The sequence below is a fragment of the Pseudochaenichthys georgianus genome, chromosome 9, assembly GCF_902827115.2.
Source record: "Pseudochaenichthys georgianus chromosome 9, fPseGeo1.2, whole genome shotgun sequence".
Taxonomy (NCBI): Eukaryota; Metazoa; Chordata; class Actinopteri; order Perciformes; family Channichthyidae; genus Pseudochaenichthys; species Pseudochaenichthys georgianus.
Genome location: NC_047511.1, coordinates 24,812,092 through 24,821,239, shown reverse-complemented (window position 1 = coordinate 24,821,239; position 9,148 = coordinate 24,812,092).

The window sequence follows — 9,148 nt, the reverse complement described above, 5'->3', positions numbered from 1 at the left end:
TGAAAGCTGCCAAAACTGTAAATCACACAGCCTTCAACCAAATCAACTTTGTACGTTTATGGTAATTAATTTAACTCCTAACATAGGGGTCTAGAACGGGGTGGGCAATATATTTTCCAAAGGAGTCTCATGAGAAACTGGGACTGCATGGAGGGCTTAACTAAATTCTGCTCAATATCAATGTATATCTTTTTATAAAAACATTACATTTGTAAGGTTTTGAGTAGCTGCTACTGATTTATGTAGCTGTAACTGAACATGAAATAGAACAACATTTTGTTTTATTTGTTACAGGCTTTTCTCTCATCTTTCTTTTACTCTGAATATCTGACTTCTACTCCCTTAGGTGTCTAATGAATTATTAAAAATGAAAACATTTCAGAAGCACACAATACTCCTGTCACTGTTTTGAGAAAAACAGAAAGATTAAATGTTCCTTTATAGGTTAAATCTACATATTGGGGAAGTATAACACTCAACAAATGTATTTTAACAAAAGTTTATCTTGAACTGCTTATTATCTTTTCTGTAGCAATAGCAGCAATATGAAGCAATATAAATATATTTAGCCTGTGACAAGGGGTCAAAAGTTGCTTCACAAGACAGAAAGAGTGCAAAGTTAAGCCTAACTCTATGTGTTATGATGAACAGGGTCGTAAACAACACCCAGTCAGTTCTAATCATTGGTCTAATCATTGGTCCGTTCAGACAGAAATACACAATCATAACATCAACTCGTCTCATTCTCCGTCCCCTTGCTGTGAGTATTGCCTGCAGCCTTCGACACGGTGAACCATCAGATCCTCCTTCACACTCTCCAATAACTTGGAGTTTCAGGCTCTGCACTTTCCCTCCTCACCTCCTACCTCAAAGACTGCACCAACAGGCTAACTTGGAGAGAGTCCGAGTCCGAACCTTGTCAATTATCTACAGGGGTCCCTGTAGGTAATTGACCTACCCTGTAAGGGGTCCCTCCCTTCAAGAAAGCATCTGCAGTCTCCGAAGCCTGATAAGGATGTGTGGGTACAAAATGCAACAAACTCTTACTGATATGTGCTGGGTCCAGGCTCAAGGGTGTATGGCACTCTCAACTCTTTCCAGGACATGCCAGGGCCCTGCCTGCCAGTAGCTTTGCCGATATCTGTGTTGATAGGTAATAGATTAAGAGCGGTGAATCAGCTTAGAAACAGGAAGTGCTCAAACGTTTGTGTGAGTTTACCAAATTTAGCAGTGATTCCATGTCAGTAGCCACTTACAATTCGCCGTGAGATCAGGGAGCAGATGTAGGATGGAAGTTTCCCTAACATGGCTTTGTATATAAAAATGTACCAGTGACTGAGCCACCGTACAGTTAGCGAAGGCAAACCAGCCCTTGCATGGGTACAGTGATGGGTTAATGCTTTACAGTTTGTCACAAATTTCAGTGCGCTGTGATAAGCAGCATCTAACTTGACCAGGCAATTGGCAGGTGCATTCATATAAATCAAATCACCATAGTCCAGCACAGGTAAAAAGGTCACAGTGACTAGCCTTTTCCTGGCTTCAAGCGAGAAACAGGACTTGTCCCTGTAGAAGAAACCTAGCCTAACCCTCAGTTTTTTAAGCAGGTTATTTACATGACGTTTAAAAGTGAGACAATCATAAAGCCAGGGCTGCGCTTTGTCACCAATCCTGTTTGTAATATACATGGATCGGATTTCGACAGATAATACTTAGACTTAGCACTTTTGATTTGCGATGTGAAGCTATTTATTAGCTTCCTAAAACGCAGCCATTCTACCTCTGAGCCTGATTTCCTAGCCTTTGCCCAGGCCTTGTTTCTCTCATGAAGGAGACTAGATAATTCAGCAGAAAACCAAGGATTGTCTCGTCCCTTCACTCTAAATGTACGCAGGGGTGCATGTCTATCTATAATTTCCATAAAACCAAGATAAAAATAAGACACAATTCCATAAGATTAATGATAAAAACTAGGGCCGGGACTTTAAAAAAATTAACACATTTGAATCGCACTTTAATCGCACTTATCTTTGCACAGCGGAACGTTTCTCACTGGATGAGTTTCAGGCGTACCGATTATACTGGAGCACCAACTAACGTTCATGACTTCAGCATGGGACTTCAAACAACAACAAACCACGGTGAACAATAGTCAAACATGAACGAACAAGCTGATGAGACCGCTTTGGTCGGCCCCGTGGATGGGAAGGATGGAAGCGTCGATAAGAGCACGGTTGTGTGCAAATTATGCAAAAAAGAATTTGTATATCACCGCAGCACATCAAGCCTAAAGTATCACCTAAATGCAAAGCATGTAGCAGCTAGCGTGGACGTTAGCCCGACTCCGAGTGCAAGGAACCACACCCTGACCCAACCCACACTCAACCAGATGACTGGTTTCAAAATAACCAACTCCCTGGCTCACTGGATTGGGCTCGACATTAAGGACTGCCCGATGGCCCGGGGCCATCTAGTATTTAGCTCGGGCAATGAAGCCTCTCCTGCTGGTTGCCCGATCGGGCAATCTATTATGCCAGTATCATGCAGCTCGCGGATCCAGTAATGAGTGACCCGACAGTAAAACTAAACATATCTATAACTAGTTTAGGTAGTTTGAGAGGTAATTAAAATAGCTACGTGTGATATTCTAACCTGGAGTGTGTGTTTTGTTCCGCTCACCGCTGCATGTGGTTATGCAGAGCTGCGTGTCGAGTCCATAGACTGTATGTCGAGTCTCGACTCGTCAGCAGCAGCTGATCTCTCTCTCCCATCAGATTAGACTTCACTCGCGTTTATGTCCATATCGATCAGATCCAGCTAGTTCTAGCTAATGATATGACTACCTGCTTATTAAAAGACAACTACACAATAAGTGTCGCTATGCAACTGGATTAGGCCACAAAGTATAGCGCAGCATTATGCATTTGTTTACATGCCCACCGGAACCCCGAGGCATTACCAACAGATCAACGCACAATCAACCCATACAGGACATCTCTTTCTCCACATTAAGTGTTAGACATTAGAGTTGACTATTCTTGTCTGTCACCTACTCTTCTTGTCTGTCACATAAGTGGCGCAACTGAAGCGGTATTGCTCTAAAGGGAAATTATTTTGACCGAAGATATTTAGATTTGCCGGCTAACGGGAACTCTGACGTGTGCTTCGCGGATGCGCTCGGCTCCTCTCGACTGCTGCTCGGGTCTGCTCGGTCAGCTTCCGGATGAGGAGGCATTCGTTCGACCAACTTACAGTAGTTAACATTACAAACATTTTTAACAGGGGCCATAATAGTGTAAATAATGTTTGTTTTGGCAGTTATAACTGAATGTAATGTTTTCTACTTTTTTCCATCTGGGAAGGCATTTGCCTTCATCAGATGGAAAGTGTTTTGACCAACAACTTAAGTATTTCTTATAGCTATGCAGGGCATGCAAGCGAGCAAACACAAACAAGAACAAACAAACAAGTGAAATGAAGAATAACATCGAAATTGTACAATATAATATTGTGGTGGTTCATCTTATAATTCAGTCTAGAGAATGCACCAGACAGCATCTAAGACCTGCAACAATCTACATTTTCGGAGGCCCCCTAAACCCTTCGTGCCATTTCGTCCGTGTGCATTTTTCAGGGCAATCTCTATTGGGCTCAGGGCCATCTGTAAATTAGCTTAGATGGCCCACAATCCCAAAATCCTTAATGTCATGCACTTGGACTGTAGACCACTTGGAGTAAAATCCATGTGAAAATTGCTTCTCACTGTTCTCAGGTCAAATATGTACATTTGATTAAAAATGCGATTAATTTCAATTAATTAATTAATTACAAAGCCTCTAATTAATTAGATACATTTTTTTAATCGAGTCCCGGCTCTAATAAAAACCTAGAGGACATTATTCAACTTCTGAAATCCTCCTCCTGCTGCCTTGATATTATTCCAACAGGATTTTTCAAAGATGTTTTTCGTTGCATGGCCTCAGATCTACTTCATATAGTAAACAAATCTCTTCACTCAGGTATTTTTCCAAAGGCCCTGAAAACTTCAGTCATTAAAGCGCTCTTAAAAAAGAATAATCTAGATGCTTCAGTAATGAACAATTACAGGCCCATATCAAACCTGTCATTTCTAGGTAAAATCATTGAAAAAGTTATTTTTCAACAGTTGAGTAATTTCTTGCATTTAAATAGTTGTTTTGATGTCTTCCAGTCAGGCTTTCGTCCAAACCACAGCACTGAGACTGCTCTTGTAAAGGTCTTCAATGACATCCACTTAAACACAGACAGTGGCAGAACTTCAGTGTTAGTATTATTAGTTCAATCAGGAGAGATGTGATGTATGGAATACATGTTTATTATCGGTCACATTATATAAATGAAACATAATGATGACAGTTTATAACTAGTCAATGAAATGGTGTTTTGGCGATTAGGCCCAGGTTTTGTAGGACATCATTCGGGAAGCGAAAGAACCGTTTCCGATGAACCCCCCTGGGTCTAGACACTGGTGGTGGTGATAAGTGGTTAGGTCCGGTTGGAAGGGAGAAGGTTAAGATTGGCCCTGAGTTGGAAGCAGGAGGCGAAGGGGTGGAGGAGGGTTGCGCGTTGACACCTGGAAGACAGCTGATAGAAAAGGGGAGAGCATATATAGAGGGATTAACAGGTGCGATAATTACGCTTGTGAATGGAGGGAAGTGATAGGTTAGCTAAGGAGTGGCGCTCCCTGTCATCTAGTGAAGGGAGCGAGAATTGCCGTGACGTGCAATACGGAGTGATAGGTCTTCCTGCCTGAACTTACGCTAAGCTTCATATCTCAGTGCTGCGTTTGACACTGTTGACCACAACATATTACTCGACCGACTAGAAAATCAAATCAAGTTTTATTTATATAGCACATTTATAAACGATTTTTGGTCGAGACAAAGTGCTGTACATAAAATAAAAATAGCCTACAGTAGAGACACTTTACAGCAAATACAACAACACAGATTGTTCAGAATATCAGTATGAGAAAAACGACCCTTGCGATCCTTAGACCCTCACATCGTACAAGGAAATACTTCCAGAGAAAACCCACAGTTTAAGGGGAAAAAATTGGAGAAACCTCAGGGAGAGCAACAGAGGAGGGATCCCTCTCCCAGGACGGACAGACGTGCAATAGATGTTGTGTGTAAATCGAAGAGATAATACATTTTACAGCATATAGACCGAATGTTAGGAAATGCATGTATCTGTAATAAGAAGATGAATCCACTAGGATGTCAGCTACAATCCAAGAAAACTGGGTGGGACTTTCGGAAACAGTTCTAAATTGGTTTGAATCCTACTTAAAGGACAGAAAAAACGTTGTTTCTATAGGTAAATACACATCTGAGTTGACAAATATGACATGTGGGGTACCTCAAGGCTCCATCTTGGGGCCTCTTCTCTTTAATATCTACATGCTACCACTGGCTCAGATAATGAAAAACAACAAAATAAGTTACCATAGCTATGCGGATGACACACACATTTACATAACAATTTCACCAGGAGACTATGCTCCAATTCAAACACTGAGTAAGTGCATTGAACAAATCAATGACTGGATGTTTGAACTTTCTCCAATTAAACAAAGATAAAACTGAGGTAATGGTTTTTGGAGCCAAGGCAGAACGTATAAAAGTTAGCACTGAGCTTCAGTCTGCAATCTTCAAAACAACAGATAAAGCCAGAAATCTAGGTGTAGTCATGGACTCTGACCTGAGTTTCAACAGTCACATTAAAACAGTTACTAAATCAGCCTACTATCACCTAAAGAATATATCTAGGATTAAAAGACTAATGTCACAGCAGGATTTGGAAAAACGTGTCCATGCTTTTATCTTCAGTAGACTGGACTACTGTAATGGTGTCTTTACAGGTCTCACTAAAAAATCTATTAGAAAGCTGCACCTGATTCAGAACACTGCTGCTCGAGTCCTCACTAACACTAAGAAAGTGGATCACATCACTCCTGTTCTGAAGTCTTTACACTGGCTTCCTGTGTGTCAAAGAATATATTTCAAAATACTGCTGCTGGTTTATAAAGCTTTGAATGGTTTAGGCCCAAAATACATTTCTGACCTACTGCTAAATTATGAACCATCCAGATCTCTCAGGTCTTCAGGGACTGGTCAGCTTTCTGTCCCCAGAGTCAGAACTAAACATGGCAAAGCAGCGTTCAGTTATTATGCCCCAAATATCTGGAACCAACTCTCAGAAACCTGCAGGTCCGCTGCAACTCTGACTACTTTTAAATCCAGGCTGAAGACTTTTCTTTGTGTCGCTGCTTTTAATTGAACTATTAATATCTTAGACTGCACTGTAACTTTTATCCATGTATTTTATCTCTTAATGTTTTTTTTTATTAGCTTTTCTTTTTAATGACTGTTTTTAAATGCTATTTTCTTAATGTCTTTCATTTTTTGTAAAGTACTTTGAATTGCCTTGTGTTGTAAAGTGCTATATAAATAAACTTGCCTTGCCTTGCCTTGCCTTAACATTTGAACATCTGTTTGATTTTGATTGGGGTAAAATCAATCTGTGTGCTGATGTAGAAACTGCATGGTCTTATTTTTATCTTGGTTTTATGAAAATTATAGATAGACATGCACCTCTGCGTAAATTTAGAGTGAAGGGACGAAACAATCCCTGGTTTTCTGCTAAGCTGTCCAGTCTATACTTCATGAGAGAAATCATGCTTTGGCTAAGGCTAGGAAATCAGGCTCAGAGGTAGAATGGCTACGTTTTAGGCAGCTAAGAAATAGCTTCACATCTCAAATAAAAAGTGCTAAATCAAAGTACTATTTGTCAGTTACCACAGAAAACCTGAATAATCCTAGGAAATTTTGGAAAGCCATAAAATCGATTTCCACTGGTGATATCCCAAATGAGCTACCTCCGTGCCTCACCACAGCATCTGGCATTATATCAGACAGGGTTACTATTTTGTGTGTTGTGGCTCTCTGTTTGATTCTGTCACTAACTGTACTTCTGCTTCTGTGAACGCTCCAATCCTTGACTCTGAACAATGTGGTCTGGAAAACCCTTTCAGTTTTACTCCTTTAACTATTGGTATTGTTCATGAAGCATTATCCAAGTTAGATCCTAGGAAACCGGCTGGCCCGGACAACTTAGAACCTTTCTTTTTAAAGATAGCTGCAGATTTTATTGCTCCACGTCTTTACTTCTCTTTTTAACCTCTCCCTCAGCACAAATACAATTCCAAAAGTATGGAAGTCTGCTTATGTCTTGCCTTTACTGAAAGGAGGGGAGGCAACTATTTTAAATAACTATAGGCCAATCTCTAAATTGTCAGTTTTGGCTAAGGTGCTCGAACGACTTGTGAGTGAACAAGGAAAGGAGTTTTTATGTATAAATGAAATCCTGTCTAAACATCAGTCAGGATTCAGAAAGAAACACAGCACCATCACTGCAACAATGAAAGTGGTAAATTACATTACTAGTACTTTAGATAATAAGCAGAGTTGTGCAGCTCTGTTTATTGACCTTTCCAAAGCGTTTGACACCGTTGATCATCGCATTTTAAAGCAGAGACTACTCAGTATTGGCATATCCAGCCATGCAGTGAGGTGGTTTGTGAACTACCTCTCTGAAAGGTCCCAATGTGTTCATTTTGATGGACTGTCTTCTGAGTGGTTAAACATTTCTAATGGTGTACCACAAGGTTCTGTTTTAGGACCACTTTTATTCTCCATATATATTAACAGCGTAATTGATAATGTGGATGAAGCTACTTTACATTTTTATGCGGATGATACTGTGATGTATTGTGCAGGTCCCTCCATTAAAGAGGCTGTTGTTAAATTACAGGCTGTTTTTAACACTATTCAGACTCAGCTCTCTGAATTAAAGCTTCTTTTAAATGTGGATAAAACCAAGGTAATGCTCTTTTCAAAAGCAAAAATGACACCAGAGCCTGTTTTAGATATTGTAACTACGCAAGGAACAAAACTTGAAGTTGTTGCCTGTTACAAATACCTTGGTATCTGGCTTGATGATTGTTTCTCTTTTAAACGTCATGTCAATAACCTGCTTAAAAAACTGAGGGTTAGGCTAGAGTTCTTTTTCAGAAACAAGTCCTGTTTCTCGCTTGAGGCCAGGAAAAGGCTAGTCACTGTGACCTTTTTACCTGTGCTGGACTATGGTGACTTGTTGTATATGAATGCACCTGCCAATTACCTGAGAAAATTGGATGCTGCGTATCACAGTGCTCTGAGATTTGTCACAAATTGTAAAGCGCTTACACATCACTGTATACTGTATACCAAGGCAGGTTTGCCATCACTCTCTGTAGGGAGGCTCAGTCACTGGTACACTTTTATTTATAAAGCTATGTTGGGCAAACTCCCGTATTACATCTATTCTCTGGTAAAGCAGAAAGTTGCGGGCAGCTATTGTCTGAGATCGCAGGATGTGGTCTTGTTAGATGTGCCAAGAGTGAGGACTGTCTTAGGTAAGATGGCTTTTATGTGCGCAGCTCCACTTGCTTGGAACAGCCTACAGTCCAAATTAAAATTGAGTAATTTTATTTCTCTGAATGTTTTTAAGGCACGTCTGCACGAGATGCTTTCTGACACTATGGGTGTTTGTAAGTGTTGGTGAATATGTAAATATGATGTCCTCTATTGTTTGTTTTTATGTTTCATGTGGAACTAAATTGATGCAGGTCTCCCTTGTAAAAGAGATCCATGATCTCAAGGGACCTATCTGTCTAAATAAAGGTTTGAAATGAAATGAAATGAGGTAATACAGACACATTTGGTGTCCGGCACGAACCTGCTCCGAATAACAAGTTCGTTATCTTGTAGCAGCCTGCACACACACACACATTCTGCAGAGACTTCCCTCTCTCCGGCCCCCTCCCACACAGCACACCCTTGGCATTTTTAAGATAAGTCTAAGATATAGTTGTTTATGGTTGACTAATACAAGCAATATATGTAAATTACTTTAATATCAATAATAACGAGGAAAACATTACCTCTGCTCTCAAGCAGTGAAATAGTAGAACTTTTACATAAACATATAGAGACCGCACACTCATTTTTAGCCTGCAGCATTACAGAGATCTGAGCTGTCTCCAAATAAGGACATCCCCTTGGCT